The sequence below is a fragment of the Balearica regulorum genome, chromosome 3, assembly GCF_011004875.1.
Source record: "Balearica regulorum gibbericeps isolate bBalReg1 chromosome 3, bBalReg1.pri, whole genome shotgun sequence".
Taxonomy (NCBI): domain Eukaryota; kingdom Metazoa; phylum Chordata; class Aves; order Gruiformes; family Gruidae; genus Balearica; species Balearica regulorum.
Genome location: NC_046186.1, coordinates 58,156,934 through 58,177,076, shown reverse-complemented (window position 1 = coordinate 58,177,076; position 20,143 = coordinate 58,156,934). Strand labels below are relative to the sequence as shown.

Here is a 20,143-nt window from a genome sequence, read left to right as displayed (position 1 = left end):
TAATACGAACCAATATACAAACAGTGTAGAAAAAAAAAAAATTCTTTTTTTTGCACCAACATTTGTGCAAATGCCACCCGCAGGGCAGCCTCTGTGAGGGGAGGCTGGGGCTGCCCCGTGCCAGACACGGCCAATTCCAGCCAGCTCCAGAGGATCCACCACAGGGCACAGCTGAGACCTGCAGCCAAGATGGTGGTTCCTCAGGGAAAGTGTGTGTAAGGAAAGGCAAAACACTGACCGGGAGCAATGAATGAGGGAAAAGAAGTGTGAGAAATAGCCTAAGAGCTTCTTCATTTTATTTTCTGCCCCTTTCCTGTTGAGTAAGGGGAGTGAGAACAGCAGGGTGAGCATCTGGCAGCTGGCCATGGTTAACCCATCACAAAACTAAGAAAATGTAAACATATTAGACCCAAGTGTCGTGGTTTTACCCCAGCTGGTAGCTGAGCACCACGCAGCCGCTTGCTCACTCCCCCCCCATCGGGATGGGGGAGAGAATTGGAAAAGTTAAAGTGAGAAAACTCGTGGGTAGAGGTAAAGACAGTTCAATAGGTAAAGCAAATGCTATGCACACAAGCAAAGCAAAGCAAGGAATTCATTCCCCACTTCCCATGGGCAGGCAGGTGTTCAGCCATCTCCAGGAAAGCAGGGCTCCAGCACGCGTAATGGTTACTTGGGAAGGCAAACGCCATCATTCCGAATGCCACCGCCCTCCCGTCCCTCCTCTTCCCCAAACCTCTTATAAACTGAGCATGACGTCATATGGTGTGGAATATCCCTTTGGTCAGTTTGGGTCACCTGTCCTGTCTGTGTCTCCTCCCAACTCCTTGTGCACCCCCAGCCATCCCGCTGGCAGGGCAGTGCAAGAAACAGCAAAGGCCTTGGCCCCGTGTAAACACTGCTCAACAATAAGTCCACAGAACAAAAACATCTCTATATTTTCAACGCTGTTTCCAGCACAAATCCAAAACATAGCCCCACACTAGCTACTATGAAGAAAATTAACCCTCTTAGCTGAAACCAGGACACCAAGTTAGTACTGAAGCTAATTATTGGACCAAAAATATTGCTCTTAATGATCATAATTCTGATTAAAGATAACTTTCTTAGGATTTTTAGAATTATTGGCCATATCTGTGGAAGTCCATAAAAACTGCAGGTGCTCATTCACCACCTCTGAGGCCCTCAATTTTTAAATAACTTTTTTTCAGAATTGGTTTATACCAGTTACATGTATACTTAGCACAACAGTCTGTATCAGTACAAAGTAATTTCATTGATCAAAATTTCTTTGAAAAATAAAGTCTCTGTCTTTTCAAAATTTGAGCTGTTTTACCAACCTACATGAAAACCACTTTGTTTTATCAGGAACTATACCGCTGTTGGAGCTGTAGTGAATCTATTCTCCCCTGACTTACCTGACTTATTCTACAAAGCCTTCAATTATTTTGGTTGAGCTTGCCTTGTCTTGCTGGCCTTTATAGAAAACAGAAGGCACAAAAGATAACTGATGTTTCCCCATCTGTTTCCTTAATAAATGCCCTCTGCTACAAAGGACTGGTGTGCAGACAAGAAAATGGGACTCACTTATCAAACCACACACCCAGTGCCGCCAGAGATCCAAGCTGTGTTTTGATAAGGATTTCCTGGATGATGTGACAAAATTCTGCCTGAATCTCAGAGGTATCTTAGGCATCTGGCAAAAACACTTCATCCAGATCATGAAAACAAATCACTTTTAATTAGTCAAGTCCTAAGCCCATCTCTCTCCACCCTCAAAAAACCCCCCAACCTCCAGCTAAAAAAAATACCCCTGTCTCTGACATTTGAAAACATGATGCCATGTTATCTCCTAAAGGCCCCAAATGACAAGATTAAATAACAGAAATAAAGCCAAAATCAAAATCTGACTTGTATGTAAACATAAAACAACCTTCAATTTGCAATCAGAAATATCCATATGTGATTACTGTGTGCAGTGCTCACAAATTATTAGTCTAGTTTTGGATATCTTTTTAGGTGCAGCTGTATGAAATCACGAAATGTTTTCAAATACAGACATGTTAACAGCTAACAGCATTTTTCTTCTGGTCAGATATTTTATTACAGATAAAGCCTGGTATCTTTAAATATATCCCAAAGAAAAAGGGATCTGGATGCTTCCTTTCTTTAACCTGTCCTACCTGTGATGAATTTCAACATACTAGGCACTGGTGATCTTTCTAACCTAACTGGCCAGAAGTGCTTTTCATACCAATGCTGCGATCGTGAAGGACTCTGACAAGGATGCTCGGCTCCCAGTGCTTTGCATGGAGGATGGGCTCTGTTTGAATATCACCCTGTGTCTTGTATCTGGCTTTCCCCAGAATACCCCATGTCACCACATAGGGCCAGCTCTCCACCTTTTCTATTTGAGACAAAGGAACATCAGCCAAGGGACTCTCAGGCATGTTGCAGTCACAGATACATCAGTTAAGAAAATAATTGAAAAAAATATTCACATCCAAGTTGAAAGAATCAATTCATCCTACTTCACTCAGAATAACCCAATTGTTCAGGTGCCATGTGTATGATCTCCTTTTTTTGGCATCGTGTGTTATAAGCCACTGCCAGAGGCAGAACATTGAACGAGATAAATCAATGATCGTTCCCACATGCCAAACCAAGAAACTGTCAATAGGGTGAAGTACATTCCAGCTTAAATGCCTGCAGCGCCTTCCATACGTCTTAGTAAGGAGTGGGGATCCCTGACTGGATTAGTCCTGATAGCCTGGGAAGGAAGCAATACATTTCCCAGAGAGCTATCACTCTGGAGAAAGTAGGAGGGAGAGAAAAGGGTTTATAGTCTACAAAGCTCTTTGGCAAAAGGTCAAACTGTGGATGAGTATTACTCTTCAAGGAGAAAAGACAAGAAGAGATTGAAAATGGTACTGCTACAAAACAAAATAAAAAAGCAAGCTCACAAACTGATAAAAGAGCTGAGATAAAAAGAAATCTGTAGCATAACAATTAGATAATTTTGTGGTGATTTTCTTTACAGACTGAAGTTTCTGGATTTGAAATAGCTCCTTTGGAAAAAGATTTTCTGAATAGGTTTTACAGTTTATTTCTTTGGATACAGATCGCTCTAACAACTTGCAGAATTGCAAGAATGAGGATAATTGTAATTCTCATACTGTGGATGTTATTGTCTCTGCTCTTCCTGAAAATGGAGCAACAAAATTAACCTAACATCTGAAAAGGGAACAGAAGAAAGCCTGTTGTCTTGCTCTTCTTCTGAAGAGAACAGATTTTTAAAAAAATTTTTTTCCCCTTCACTGATGAAGAAAATACCTCACAGTGAAAAAAAGGGTCAATGGTTTGGAATGACACATCATGAAAACAAGTTTCAGTTCTGAATATTTCCTGTGATCAACAGGGGAAAAAAACCAAAAAAACCCAAAGGCTTAAGTTTTTTTCTCTGGTATACATTTTGCATAAAGTAAAAATGTCAACTTTTTAATAACTTTTGTTGAAATAAGGTCATTGTGTAATTGTATTTCAATGCCAATGAACCTTTGGTAAGCCCTCAGCCAAGCATTTCAGAAATAGTCTCCTAATCCATAAAATCTATTTTATTTTACTACATAGGTTTGAAAAAGGGTAACCAAAACATCCTTATCTTGGAGTTTTCTAAAGCAGGCCTAACCTACGGCTTTAGCAAGCACAGAAGATGTATTGATACATCCTTTAGCCCATTGCTGCATTGACACTTACAGCCCAGGTTTCTTTGTGACACATTGCTGCCCCAGTGAAACCCAGGCATTTCAATATGACTTCTCTGACCTGGAGCAAAAGGATTCATATGTAGACATTAAATCTGATGGGCAGTAGTGATGGTCAGGTCATCTAAACCACTATCCTTAAACCACCACTGCCACAATAGCCTTGCTCCTTGCCCTGTCCTTTATGACCTTCTGATTGTCCAGCAATATGTCCAGATACTAATGATAACCCTCAATCTTCATATACACTCTGTATGTCCCCTCTTTTCCCAGGGCTCCCAGCAATGACCTGAGGAAAAGATGAGATTACTCTGTGGTAGTTCTGAGTCACGTATGCACTGAGTGATAGGTACTGTGGCCATAAGGAGATCAGGAAAAAAAGGTAGCTATTGAATTCCCTTCTGGTCTTGCAGACTTGCCTTCAATGATGCCACTAATTCAGGGTCTTTCCTCTTTGCCTAGCCATCACTTTGCAAAATTTACAATATTATTTTAGGGAAAATAGTGTATTAGGAAAAAAAATGTAAGCAATTAAGAAATACAGGAAATGCATGTGTGAAGTAAATGTTTTAGGTAGCATTGATCAAAAACAATACATCACATCACAATGTATACATATAAGCTATTTATACCAGTTTCATAAGAGAACTGAAAGCACCTTATGTGCAAGTTTTCTTTTAGTTTTAAGACTATAACTGTTGTGCAAAAGACGATGATGGTGCTTTAAGAAACATTAAAGAATGTCATCAGGCTTTTTAAATCAGTCATCTAGAAGCAAATACCTCTTGTTCAGAGTCCTGGAGGGACAGGCACTTGCCAAGCTATATCACTCCAATTTCATTCCTCCTCCTCCCCTTGCCACTCTATATTAACTCACCCTGTGCCAAACTAGTTTCCCTCCATCAGCCTTAGTTTCCATTGAGAAGTTATTTTTTTCTTTTTCTTTTTTTTTTCTTTTTCTGTATTTTCTGTTGTTAAGATGGCAAATTTTTCTGAGTGACTTTTCAAGGACACTTTACAGAGACAGCTTCATGCTTCAGAAAGCCATACTTAGCATATCAAGACAAGGTTTGCACCTCAGACAGAATTCCAAATTTCATGTACAATGTTAATTTATATACTTAAAAGATACACTGTATTATGAATGACCTTGTACTAAGCCATTGGTATTATTAAATTGGTTTTGGATTGCTTGTCTTGCAGTTTCCCTCTTCTTACTTCCTCCATAACAATACATTCTGAATACAATTCTGATTCTGCAAAAGTTCATTATTAAACTTCCTTTTTCCATGTACTCCAGCATGAAATCTGAATCAGACCAGGCTTCCTGAGGAGACCTTGTGCTGATTGGCCAATACGTAGTGGTGGACACTTTTCAAATAAAATTTGAAATAAAATTCAGTCAAACATAACCGAAACAAGAAAAAGCATACCAATTTTAAGAAGTCATACTGGATGGAATTTATTCTAGAACAGATGGCTGGAATAATGCCAGCGCCCTTAGTGGAAAACACTTATGCCTATAGACCATTCTGACAGCCAGAGATCCTTGCTGCTTAAAAAAGTGTACAAGAATGTCACACGCAAGTCTCCATTTGCCAAATAAGTTGTGTTGCAAATGACTTTTTAAAACAAAACAAAATAGAGCAGAGCAGCCTTAACATCAGGCTGAGGATTTTGCCCAAAGTTTCTACATTTTTGAAACACTTATCATAGCACAGCTTCACACAACTGTAAATAATTTGCTTTTTTCTGAATTAAGAAGACCTTGCTTAGTATTCTAAGATTTCAGAACAATAAAATTAGTATTCTTTCACCGTGTTCATAGTCAGTTGTCTGAAGACTGTAGGAGCCAATGCGGCTTTCTCAAAACTGTGGGATGGGCCCTTGCACTGCTCTTTTACTCTGTCAGTTTGTAGTGGGAAAAAGTAAAATCTGTGGATTTAGAGACGTTTGAGGAATTTCCAGGAAAAATGCTTAGGACGCCACTTTGCTGCCTTGGCAGTAAAGGCTAGATTTTTTTGCCTAAACCCAAATGTGGTCCCCAAACCACAAATCTTCGCAGCAGCAGACTAATTCTGAAGGTGGTTAAAGTAACCGGCTTGTCTTACCCTGTTTACTCATCTGTGCACGCTCCAAATTGCCCCAGAAGACAGGGGAGATGACATTTCTTACCAAAGGGTCCATTGCGATCCAGAATCAGGCAAACAAGAAGTCTGGTTAAATTGCATTAAAAACATTGGATTTGGAGCTTATCACTTGTTTAACAGCTCAGTGAAAGCAGCTGATGGTCATTCTAAGCTGTGTAGAGCCTTTGGTGTTCTCCAAAAGCACACTAACGTGGAGCAGGGCCATTCGGTAGTATCCTGAACGTAAGAACTCTCTGTCCTCTGCTGGAGCTGTATGGCAAAGAAAAGGTGGCAAGGCAAGGAGGGTAGCCAGGAGGTGACTAACATTTCTTACTGGGTTTATAAACATCATGCATAAGAGGCAATTAGCTTTGGCAACCCATGCTGCCTTCTGCAGCTGGCTAAGTCAGATGTATGACCAAATGAAAGAAAACACTTACTGACATTAGGCAGGCTAAAGCATCCATACCAACGCTGCGTGTCTTCAGAGGCATTGGCCTGTTGCCACCTACTTTGTAAGGAGTTTAGGTAGTCGTTCTGGCAGCTAGAGATGCTACTCAACTTTTGACTATACCGACACCTGAGACAGACACCTGAAGTTTTGACGTGCGGTGGAAGTTAATATTAGGCATCTAAAAGACTAGATGAGGTTTTGACCTAAGTCTAAAAGCGTAACACAAAAAAAAGTGAGTCTGAAAGGCTGAAAGTGCCTACACCTTCTTGAATAAAATTACCCAGACAACTGAATTTCTACTGTGATGTATACTGAGTTCCTTAATAAGCTTTGCAGAGGTGAGTGAATTCATGTCTCTCTCTTGGCCCAGTCCATTTCAGATGTGCAAACCAGGTGCCTAAATCCCATCAAGTCCCTGGACCTATGGGAGTGTTCAGGGTATAAATACCCAAGAGTTCAGCACAAAATACAGCAGTTCAGCCACTTCTAGTAAAAAACATGGCAGGAAGGATAAAGTAATTGTGGATTTGGTGGCAGTCCTCACCTCATTATATAACAGCCTAATGATTATTAGTAACTAATTGAGAAAATGAGATACCTTAGGAGAAGAGACAGAAAATGGGAGGAGAATGTGTCTCTATCCCAGGCATGCAGAGGATTTTATTGCTAATGCAGAGCAGGTACGTACTCATATGACTGCCATAAAAAGAATAAATTTTTAGGTCCTCACTGACAGAGGGTGTGTCTTCATAACTATAACTGTGTGTCTGTTTTTCCTTGTTCAACTTTTTTCATAAATCTTATATTCATGGCTCTTCAGCATAAGGAGGACATAGCAAAACACAGGAAAATATGAAGAGGAGCAGAAAAAAAAATGTTATTGAGTGAGTAGGATAAGAAAAATGAGCCAAGGGTGAAAAATTTAAATTTATAATCCACAAAAGGAAAAATAATGATTGCAGTCTATAAATATGTTCCTGCTAACAATATAAGAAAAAGAAAGAGGATGTATGAACACAGGAAGGAGGAGTAATAGTCTATGGGTATGAAAAGAAAAAACATTAAGCAGAATATTAAAGAATCTATTCCCAATAACAAAAATACTTTGGAAAAGAAATGGATTCCTCAAGGAAAACGAGCATGAATAAAATGGGTACACATTCAGCAACAATTAATGAAACTATTCACTAGTGAACTATTAGCAAAAAGATCAAAGCAAATAAAAGCAGTCCTTGAAGACTGACCATAATTAATTATCCATTTCTATGATAAAAGAACTACTAATCATATGGTGCTAAGTTTGAGAATTTAAGCACTCATTCATTAAAAAAAAAAAAAAGATAAATAAATAAATAAATTAAGGATTTCAGCACCTTAAATTTAGCCACACTGAATGTGATAAAAGTGCATGTCTGGGGAAAAAAAAATAAAATTATTAAGGTATTCTAAAAGGGAAGAGAGGAGTTTTAAATACAAAACAAGACATGGAATGTAAAAAATAAATATCTCATAATAATTAAATCCATAACAAAATCCAACATTAAATAATAAGGATCTAGTGAAATCAATAAATAATCCACAATTATTATTATTATTTATTTTTTCCAAAATTTGCATTATCACAATATTGATGGCAGTGAATGAATCTTAAGGTATGTTTATAAGAAAGACATGAACATACATAGATAGATAAGATAGATACTAAAATAAGCTAGATAAAATTAATGTAGAGTTATAAATGCAGATAAATTATTGATTCTTTATTATTAGGTTATGCATTAGTAAAACAGAAAAATTGAAGCCATGATACACATATGAATATTCTGAACCTCAGTTATGGATATGTTTTCAGATGTCTTAGTTGTGTAAGTCTAAACTCGAAACAACTGAAGCATTGAGTGGCACAATTGTATTCTGATTTAAAAATTATTCTATTCCATTTGAAAAAAAAAAAAAGAATTTCAAAGGTAAAACAGTATTTCAGACATACTCTATGAGAACAAGCTCCATGTTCTGTACGATTTATCTTTTAAACCCTAAAATGATAATTACGTTTAAATTACTCTACAATTCTATTGCATTAACATAATTGTGTGTCAACTAACAAGATGTTCTTATTAAATGGAGTATTTCTAGGCCATTTACACATGTAATAATATGTTATTGTTAAATTTATAGCACACCTAATAATACTTTGCCTAGCAACTCGGTCTTACTGAAAATAGTGCCATTAAATAATAGTAACTCTACTATTTCCTGTTGACCTCAATGAACTCCTCAGTGCTCTAAACATCTCTAAAGAAAAGTGCAGACTTTAAACACAATGCCAGAGTAAGCACTTTCTTAAAACTGTAACACTTTCTTCAATACAGGAAGGAATAGTGCCTTTGTTACAGGTGCAGTAAAAGCAAGAGTTGTTCTTCTTTCATTTTATGTCAGATTAGTAATTCACAAAGGCATCTGGAGAATTAAACTGGGCCATTTCAAGTGGTTCAGTGCTGAACTCAGGGAGAAAAGTGAGAATTCAATCATCCTAGTCTAAATTGTTAACTTGGTTAATCTATTCAAGTGTAAAAAAGATGCATGGTAAAATCTTGAGCCAATGAGATAAATGTTTTGTATGAATTCAGGAAAAGGTGCTGATGATAAGAAATATTGTTAAGTTACAATTTACTTCCTTTTCCACCCCAGTGCAGAATCACTCCCCATAATATAAACGTTTCTGAAAGCTAAAATGTATGTATGGGCTGCTTGGCTTCTGATGAAACACTTTCATTAACTCTAAAAGACTCCTTGAATGTTGAATGGTCTGCTTGCACATTGTAACTCGTGAAACTTTAGCCTTACCTAAAAGACAATGACTCCAGAAGTCTACATTTGTGGCATATTTTATCATTTAAATACTGTTTTCTCTGTGAGAGTAAAACCAGATATTTCTGATGTGACAGTCTTGCGATTTTTCTGCTCTACCCCCAAAGCAACACTGATTACATTCAAAAAAGTCTTAGAAGTTGCTTTGCTTTTTTTTGTAAGCAAAGTTTCTCACAGAAAATTGAATGTACTTATTTTTCACGGACAAGTTTGTCAATTTTTTCATAATAAAAAAAAAGAAAGAAAAGACAAGACTTACATAGTTCTATATTTTCTTCAATAGTTCTTGGAAATATGCTATTAGTTTCCAGAAACTGCTATTTTCTTAGAGTCAAATATTCAATCAGAATGAATATTCAACAGAATATTCAACCAGAAAATTAAATCTCCCATTAACAATCAAAGGGTATGCACAATTTACGGGCGAGCGGTTGTTGTAATTAAAAGAAAAAAGTGAAATAGAAAATTACTTAAATCTGAAAATAGCTAGTGAACATTTGCGCTAGCGACTTTGCTAATCTCTGCACTCAGAAGGGCAGCAGCGCTGTGCGCAGACCAGGGGACGCCACACCAGAGCAAAGAACAGCAGAAGGGCTGGCACTCCAGGAAGCAGGGAGGGGAAAAATTACTTATTAAGCCTCTTCCTTTCACTGTCAGTTTATTCCCTACAGTATTTTTCTTCAGTAGCGTGTTGAATCTAGTTTTAAAAGTCCCAAGAGATGAAGCTACCATCACTTTTCTTAAAGAGCTATCTCAGAACCAAAAGGAAGAGAGGATTTTTTTTTTCTTTTTTTTTATATTATATTCCAGCACTCTTACAGCACAGTTCTCTCTATACACCACATTAAAAACAATAATGAAAAGGAAAAATGAAATATCATTCAGATACTTATATCATGTTTCCCTTTGGTTATGAAAGGAACATTGAATTGAAAAAGAATTTATGGCTCACTGACTTTAATATAGTGCTACTCCATGTAATTTATTTTGTCAAGTAAACATATACTATCTTAAAAGCAGTTAGATGCTTATTTTTCTATTTCTGATGGAAAGCTTTAAGCACAAAGCTGTTGGAGTTAGAAATCTTCTAATTTCCAGCTTAAAATAATTAACTGGCAGTTTATATCCAATTAATTCTCTCAGTATAACTGCTTTCTAACTTTATAATTTTCTCCCTTCCTGTATTTATCCTTGTGGTGGATTTATAGGAAACAATCATATCTGCTCTCAGCTTTAGGGTTTTTTCAGCTTCTTGAGGTCTTCTACTATGTCGTTGATTTTCCCCTGCTTGATTCTTTTGGTATGTTTTCCTTTACCAGTTACAGTGTAAATTCTTTTTTTTTTTTTTTTTTTAGACTTAGTAACCCCAATTTTACAAAGCTTTTCCAAGGAGGCCTTAATAATTCCTTACACAATGACATTACCATTTTATTTTTTTTTTTTTCATTTTTCAGAGCCAGGACCTCAACTGAGTTTGCTTTCTTCAGATCTGAATGATTTTGATGATTCAGTTGTCTAATACACCCAACTCTTTTTCCTCTTCACCTACTGAATATCTCCCAGTTTATTCTACAAATTCGTAACAGTCCCTAAATCTATGACTATCCACTGCAGTAATGAGTTTAATTCCATGTTCCTGTTCTTATTATTTAAGTCTTCATATTGTTTTTAATTCTTTCTTTTTCCTATGGCAGTTTTTCTTTGAATTGGCAAAATCCTTCTAAGCATGTACCATAAACAAATACCAATGACATCCTCCTACCTTTTGGACTAAGGTCATTAAGGAAAATATTAAATGAGAACCCTTACAAACTAATGCTAAAAATGTCCTGCAATAACCCCCTTCTGCAGTGTATCTTATCTGTTTCAATATCACACATGGTTTTCTCCCCTTTAGTCATTTCCTTGCAGCACATTAAAATTCTTGTAGTAATCCTATTTTTAATTTACTCTTTGGCACTGAATCAAATATTTAACTAAAGTCCAAATAGATGAGCTTTACTGCATGTCATTTGCCTAGAAAATTATTTATCAAAGAAAAATTGCGGTTAAAAACATGTTGTGTTTTGTCCCATTTCTAATTGCTTTCACACATTTCAGCTGAAACTTGTTCTAAAACTTTGCATGCTATAAAGGCCAGATGAACCCACTATCCCAAATCACTTAATGTCTCCCTCTAAATTTTAAGTGCAGGCTTTACCACTGTTCTCTGAGTATATGATATCAGCTGGGAAACATTGATCAAATAGACCTGCGGTTTCAACTATGGTTCTTTCAAAATTATGGAATGAAGAATATCTGATCTCCCCCATCTGGATCACATAGAATTTTTTAAGAAATTTTTTTTCTGCTGTAAAGCAGTAAATTACATTTCCCTCTCCTCATTTTCATTACTTTCTCTATATTCTACACCATTGCCTTTCCTGAAAGTTTTGACAAGATTTTCATTTAGAACTGGGGGCAAATAATCCATTTTTAACATCTGCCTGTTCCTAGAATAAAGAGCTTTTTCCTTCTTTTTACATTCTCAATTTTGCACGGCTAAAGACCTCTTGTTTTGATTACTTTTTGTATGATGTAGCTTGGCTTGATATTTAGCAATTCTCACACTCCTAGTGTGTGCTGAATTTTAATATGTAGCTTTCATATTGAATAGTTAAGAAAAAAAGTTATCTGCTTACACTCAATTCCTTTTTTTTTTTCCAAAAAAAAAAAAAAAAAAAAGCTGTTTATTTATCTGTTGTGAACTTGAGCTATTCCTTATGAAATATTTTCCCTTAGCTCAAATGTCTTTTGCATTCATGCTTAAGGAAATTCTAAGTCTTCTTAATTATTAAATTCTGGAACGGTTTAGTCCACTTAATTTCACTAGACAGTCCATAATCACATTTTCTCTTCTAAAATTATGAACCTTCTATAGATTTTATGTATTCTTTACATAATCCACAAAATTGATCCATTTTAGGAACACTTACATGCCAGGTTGTTTTTAAGCAACAGGTCTTATGCAATGACTTGCCAAAGTACAATATTAAGTACTCTATTGTTGGTAGATTGATTATGTGGTGTAAAAATATGTAAAACCTATTATAATTTACAGCAGTTGTTCTGTAATCAGGCAACTTCAAATATCCCAAAGGACATTTATTCCTGTAATAATGACAATATTACACCAAACTTTTTATAACCTAACACTGGCAATCTGTAACGAACTCTCAAATTAGACCTTTGAATCTTTTCCATACCTCTGTCACGTACCTTGACCTAAAAATATTCAGGTTTTAATGATTGTGGGCCTTTTTTTCTAATACCCCAGCACTTTGTAAACAACCTTGCTTTACTACATTTGCATTTACATATTTTCTCACTAACCAGTTCTTCCTGTCTTTGGATACCTTCTCTCTCCTAAATACGTTTGCATCTCCTGTCAACTTTCGTTATCTATGAATTTCATTAACATGTCATTTAAGTCTTCGAAATCATTAATTAAGATATTAAATCAGAGAGTATCCTGCAAATACCTAAGTACTTAGTTTTAACCTTGCAGATTCTCACTGCTTAACATCTTACATATTTTTTGCCTTTCCACCTGCACATGCATATAAAAAATATAAAAGTCTTGGTCACCTGAAGCCTCAGTCACAGTACCATCCTTTTTTCTGGCCTGGATGTATGCGATCTTGCTCTGTTATCTCTGTTCATAACAGTGCTGCAAGGATCTTTGTTTCCAGTGAGTTGCTCAGAGGCATCCATTTCACTCCATCCCACTTGTTGCCTTTCCTTCACTGCTGACTCAAATACCAGCCTCAATTGTCAGGACCATTGCTCTCTTACCAGCTGCAAAGGCTGACTTCTGCCACTGATTAGCTCATGATCCAAACCTCCATCCATTTATTATGTTTTTAAAACATCTATTTCTTTTCTCCCTATTTTGCTTTTCAGATTTTGGAAGATTTCCTTGTAAACACATGCAGAACTACCTTATTTTTCTCTCTCATAAAAATTTTCTTTGTTCTGAAGCCATCACAAAATTTGATAACAGTTACTTTGTTTACATACTACCTATCAGCCTTGCCTCTACTTTCTTCTCTGCTGGGGCAGTTTCCTGACATGCGGTCAGATTTTAAGGGACCATAATTTTGTTTGGTATTCACACAGAGAGTCCTAAGCCATGATTGTCTTCTATGAAATATTAAAAACAACAAATGAATAAAACCAGTAAAACTAGACCAAAAAAAATAGAAATCCTAAGAGTTCCATTCATCCTGATATAATATTAGGCACCTGCACAGTAATTCTCCATAGTACTGCAGATAAAAGAAGAGCTCACAGAAGAGTCTTTCACCAAAGTGTTTATCTCCATTATATGTTTTCAGTGACATAGTTAGTAGTTAATTGACCTAATTTTATTCCTATCCAAGGAAATGAGAAGCATTGATATATATTTTTCAACGGAAGAGACACTGTGTCCAATCTTTCGCTTTTATATAAATTTAAATCATAGAAAATTATCATATGACTTAGCATGCTAATCATAGACCACAAATAGCAAATACTGGAGGCACTGCTTACAGGAGACGACCCCATCAGTGATCTGCAGGCTGATGTTCTGTAGCACATAACAAGTGTCAGAATGATTGGCAGCAAAATACAACTCCAGAACAGACGAGTTGAATTTGGAATCTCTCACAAACTGATAAACAGCGAAATCTTCTGTAGATAATTTGCCAGCAAGAAAAACTTTACCCTCACCATGTGAACCTTCTTGCTGAGAATGTTTTTTTTCATGGCATTTCTGTGAACAACACTGTTTTTCCTTTAGAGAGCGCAAGTTTGAGGTGAAACAATGGAAAAATTCTGTACCCTGATGAAATGTGATGAATTTTAAATTTCATGGCATTGACTGTTATGATCCAACATCTACAGGCCAAATTTCACTGGTAAATTGTTGGAAAAACTGATTATACAGCTATCACATTAAACAGGCAGTAATTAAAAACTCAAGGTTTGCATGCTGCATTTAGCTAACTCAATGATAGATAAGCAAAATAAGTTTTAATGCAGCCGATATTTCAAAATTGGGTATCTTGAAAAGATTCATACTTGTGCAACTCCCGGAAGAATAACTGGCAAGTCTTGGTCCGAAAGATTGGTATTTACAACCAAATAACCCGTTGAAATCACGCACGGTTCAAATTCAGAGAAAATAATGGTCTCAAACTAACACTGACCATTTTCAGGGACACAGTTTTCTAGGACTAATGAAACACAGGGAAGATTTTCTGAGTCATTCTGTTAGCTTATCTGCCTTTGGGTCATTTCTGCCCCCTTCCATTATGAGGATGCTGCGGCTTAGTCAATAAGCTATTATAAGGTGGCAGATTCCTTACCGGTTGTTGGGTGTAGTGGGCTGATGAGTGTAATGTAAACATCCCTGTCCACGCGGGCGTGCAAGGGAATCTAGTAATCTAACAATCATCATTTCTGACGCTTCTTCTTCTCTTGATATCTTTACCTCCCTATTTGACCAACGTAGAGTTTCAATATAAAGTCAGTTGAAAACTCTGGGAAAAGAAGAAAACAGGGCCCCTAGCTTTTCAACCTGTCAAAAGGAAGGACTTAAAAACCTTCTATATATGAACAGTTTCCTAATCTCTTCTAATCTTTTTCATAGCTTATATTTTTAGATTAACTTTATTCAACTTTTTCTAGATAGGACTCTAAGTTTAGAAGAAATATAGAAATATATTCATCACGAGTAAAAAAAAAAAAACCAATAAAAAGTCCAACCTTCTTGATTGGACTTTCAAATTTCCTCATTTCTTTATTTTTCTTCAGAGCATAAAAAGAAGAAATTGGAATAAAGAAATGAAAGTTCAGTTATTGCTTTTCTGACTAAATCACCTGATTTTTGAGTTACACTGCTACACAACAATACACTGCTGTGTGTCAACTGAAATACAGAAATATAGTTATAGGATTAAAGGTTGAAAAGACTTTTACTCTATACTATTTGACTTTTTTCCCTTCAAACTGTCCCTTCTCATCATTTTACCAAAGATTTTGGTATTTAAACAGGCCTATCTTTTTTTCTCTCTCTATGCACACAGGGATTGTCACTGATTCAGATTGGATTATATTTTGTGTTCTTGCAGTCGATAGAATTTTACAGCTGTCAAAATTGTTCTAGAGAGGTAGAAAAGCTGGTACTTCTGCTTCAAACACGAAAGGACTTAGTAAGCCAAGAAAATTCCATAATACACAGAAGGACATATGCTGCAGAGGCCGAGTGATGGGTGAGTATGTGGTAGAAAGTTCTGGTGAAAACACAAGGATGTAGGAGGATTTTGACAGTTGGGAGAAAGGGAAAGGATGCCAGCTCCTCTCTCCTACTCCTGCCGCAGCCACACAGCGTGGCGAGGAGCAACCGAGAAGCTGTTTTACAATAAATGCTGTTTCTCTCGACCGTGCACTATTGATGCGGCTTTTCTGAAAGACCCAAAGACTTTTCCCTGTGCGTGTCCTTCCACTCCCTGACTTTAAGACACCCCACTGGATGAGTAGAGGCATTAAATATGAGTAAAAATATTGCCTTTTGTGAAATCAAGAGACATACCTGTATAGGTTCAAATATTAAGGAGGTCTTAGAGTGACCGAGAGAGTGTTCACCCCAGCCTCCCAGTAATTCCCCACACCCCGCAAAAGCAGAATATGTCATGACAACCAAGGCTGTGGGCTTTTAGCTCGTACCGTGAAAGCATTCTGAACCCTCAAAAATAAGTGTGTATATATATATATAAAAAGATGAATCTTCCACATTAGAATAAAGGGTCCTGTAAGTGTATCTCGCTTAAAACTGAATAAACATTGAGTATCCTTTTAGCCTGAAGAGATGTGTTTAAAATTCCTCCCTCTCAGTCCCCAGACAATTGATGCTGCCAATTATAAGACTATTTTTTTAACATCAAGTGATGGAAGTACATCCCTACTAGCAAAGCAGCATGAATCAGAGCTTACAGTAGCTACTAGAGAGCTGTCAGAACTACTAAGCCCCCAAACCTCTATCCTGGCCCACAGCCCTGCTATCACAAAACCCAGAGTCATAACATAATTTCACTCAAAGTTTGCTTTAATTAAGAGATGCCTAATCCATTTTTGCCATATCCTCGAAGACATTATTTCAAACAATAGTGTTTGGAATGTGCAGGAACTTATTCACATTGTTTTCTTCTGTTTTCAAACAGGAGAAGATTGCTTTAAATACTTTAAAATATTCTGAGTGACAGAGATGTATTCAAATTTGAATAATCTTGTTGTTTGCTTGGCACATCTGAGGTGAGATTCCCTAAAGCTGATGCCTGCATGTTTTTCTCTTATATTCTGGTTCTATTCTTTAATAGCTCCTACTATCTTCCAAATCTCTGTTTTATATCTACTATTCAAATTTCCTTAGCATTGTTATCCTTTCCTTGCAAAGTACGCTTATATTTGCTCACAGAAACAACCAAATGACTACAGTTTAAATCCCACCCTAAACAGGTCTCACACATAGTGTTTTTAAGTAACACTTAATTGCTTTTATAAATTATTAAAATTAAAATCTCAGAGACTCCCCCAAAAAAGGTTGGCAGAATGGAATTCAGTACATCCAGGAAGGGATCTGGCTGCAGTTCAAGACTGTAAGTCTAGCCAGATACCATATTTTAATAGAATAAAAAACAGTGTTCTTTATTTTTATAAAAATATATACCATTCTTTATTTGGGGTTGCTGTAGAAAAAGAAGGTATACATCAGCAGGCAGAAATCTCTCATGGCCTCACTGAAATCAAGGCATTTGGCCTCATCTTCTTTTTAGTTATTTATTTTTCATGACACCTTTCACCTTTCTGAAGTGAAGAGCTGAACTACACAGACAGTCTATTTATTAGTGTATCTATTAAGGTACAAACTGAACAAGCACAAGCTATAAAATGGTCCATAAGAGAACGTGCATCGTCAGAAGAGAATAGGCCCATCTGCTGGGGTTCTGCACAGATAATTTGCTGATTTCAGCAGTGGGGAAGCAGCACATGGGTTGATAGTTCTTGCCACACAAGCAACTATAACAACAAAGCATGGGAAGTGCTCTGGATGAACGCAAGGTGCTTAATTCTGTTGTATGGCATGCCGTAGAACACTTTAAAACAAAGTAATTGTGTTCAAGACAATATATTTCACGGCATTTCTTTATTATCTGGAAAGTATTTTTGACCAAATAACTTAAATAAACTGTCCATGCAGCTACAAGCAGTATGGAAAGGCCCTGGGTCAAGAAGAAAGTATTGTCACTCTGAGATAAATAAGGTTGGGGTTTAAAGGGTGTCTGCTTGTTACTTGTGTCGCTATTCATCCACTGTCTATCAGAGTAAATAGTCGCTCAGCTAAATTGCACTAAAAAGGAAAGATTTACTGAAAACGCTAACCAGGCTCTGCTCTTAACGTTTACTGTCAAAAAAGAGTTCTTCTAAGAATATTAAAAAAAATGTTGAAGGACGGACATTAGCTTATTCCACAAAGTATTTGCAATATTTTTGAAGGATAGAGATTTTGAGAAAATTCTTGTGGTAATAACTCTCCCATACTTAGCTTATATCGTAATTTTACTGTCTATCTGTTTCTGGCAGCTTGTCCTTTAGCAAAAAAAAAATAAACAGAAGAGTTGACCTCTTCTGACCTCTTATGCTCTTTGAAGCATAAAGACCATGAGCTGCCCTGACTAGTCTGCAACAGCTCAGCTTCTTCCCCTGCCTCATTGACACCATGGAACCAAAATGGCATGTCCTCTAAGAGATCTATTCAAGCTTGAAGTAAACAGGACCTTAAAGGACCTACTGGCCTTTGGATGATGTCCCAGAGCTCCTGTTCTCAAATACATCAGTGCTTAGGTGTTTTGGTAAAGAACCGTCAGATCTATCCGGTGACTGAAGAATTGATGCAGAAGTGATACAATTAAGCATTGCTTGACCTAATGTAATCTATACCATAAGTCCAGGGGCACCTTTCAAGTGCACCTGCAAACAGAAAGTTACAAAAGCTGTGATCATCCAGGCTGTGATAGGATGTTATATGCTGCCTGGAGCTGAATGGGGTTAAAGGGATACAGGCCCAATTGCCCCTCATCACAACCATATTGCAGCATGGACCTATGGATGTAAGTGTGCAAGTCGTCATTCTTAAATTGGCCATCACGGCCCGGTTCAATGTAGCCTTAGTGTTAATGCTGTCTCATTTTGATAGAAATGGGTTAGAGAGCAACAATCTATGTGGTTACGCTGGCAGGTCTAAAAGCATGCAAGCCTCTTGGAAGTGACAAGGAGCAGGGTCAAGAATTATCCTGCATCCAGATACAGCTGCTAAAATAAGGGAAAACAGGACTAACTTTTTGACTTAGCAGCTTTCAGTGAGGATGATGCTATGACTTGTGATAGGGTGATAAAGAATTCCAGGGCAATTTTGACCTTCCAAAGATTTGGGAATTTAATGGATCCCATCTGTCATGACCTTACCAGCAATTGTACAGAGATATGACAAACTCAGAAAGACAAGATAAAATCAAGTAGATAAAAATCCACCCTGTAATATTTGTCATATTTGTAACTTTTGAGATGCACTAGGGGAAGAACGTCAGAGGAACAATAATTTGGGGAAAAAAAGTAAATATTTCCACTGCCTAGGAAGGCAGAAGAAACAGATATGGCGTCCTCACAGTTGTGATCCTTATTTCCCATACAAAATGGAACTATTTAGCAGAATACTACATTAAACACAGATGAAGACTAAAGTCTCAAGAGCTTAATTGTGCTTAATACACCATGGGCACTTAATGATTAGGAGGAGAAGGTACATCAAGGCTTTCGCAATTTGGAAGTATCAGGTCCCCAGTCAAATCCCACTGTCTGTTGTCTGGCTAGTCAGGACAAAACCAGTATCCTTCAACTACATGTTTCCAAGAATTAAATTCCCTGTAGCCTAGGGGAAGCACACTGAGCTATAAGCCAGAAGAACGTGTTCTCTTCTTATCTTTCCTGGCAGCTGTTTATACTTCTGTGTGGAGGTTTGTTGAGGATAAGTTGGGGTTAAAAGGATGATTGCCATTGCCCCACATTAACATTGGCTAGTTGTGTCGCATGAGCAAACTAATATCCAATCTAAACCGAGAATTGAGAGATCTGTTCTCAACTCTGCTGAATGTGATCTCAGACACCCAGTAGTCTCATATGGTCCCTCATACAGCAAATGCGTGAAGTGTATGGGGTTTCTAGTCAGACCATTTGTTAACACTTCTTACCTAGCTAGGAGTTACACCATTGTTATGAGACTACAGCAGCCGTTAGTTTGACTGTCAGACATTTGCAACTCTAGTATTTAAATTATGAATATATATAGCACTTTCTTCAGATTACACAGAAAACAGTTCAGTCTTACATACTTTTTTTAACAGCCTAGATTAGTTTTCAAGCTACGAAAATATTCTAAATAAAATATAATTTAGTTCCAAACTGTAAAAAAAAAAAAAAAAAAAAAAATTTTGGCCCTACACAGACTATGACAATAACTTTGGTCATTCTTACAAGCAAAATTTCACTTTAGAGAGGAAGGGGGACGGACTTACCTGGGGAGGGCAGCAGGTAATAGCTCAATGAGTTTTTTGGGATGCTCGAGTGTCCCCAAATCTTTACCAAAGATAATTAGAAATAATTACTTATGCATGCTGTCTTAAATTGTGTGGCTTAAGGTACAGACAGCAGAAACATTATAGTAAAGGGTGCCTAAACAGAGATTTAGTCTCAAGGTGTTTGACAAGGGAAACATTAACTGTCAGAAGAGGAGCATGAAAAGGGGGATACAGCACATGGGTGAAGTACAAATGATGCCAGCTCCCATAGTA

At 37.0% G+C, this 20,143-nt stretch overlaps 1 protein-coding gene across 3 annotated transcripts in view; it reads right to left on the bottom strand.

Annotated features, from left to right (window-relative positions):
* The window catches only part of NKAIN2 (sodium/potassium transporting ATPase interacting 2), a 561,621-nt gene that overhangs the window by 332,487 nt on the left and 208,991 nt on the right, over positions 1-20,143 (bottom strand). The gene's annotated exons all lie outside the window — the stretch shown is intronic.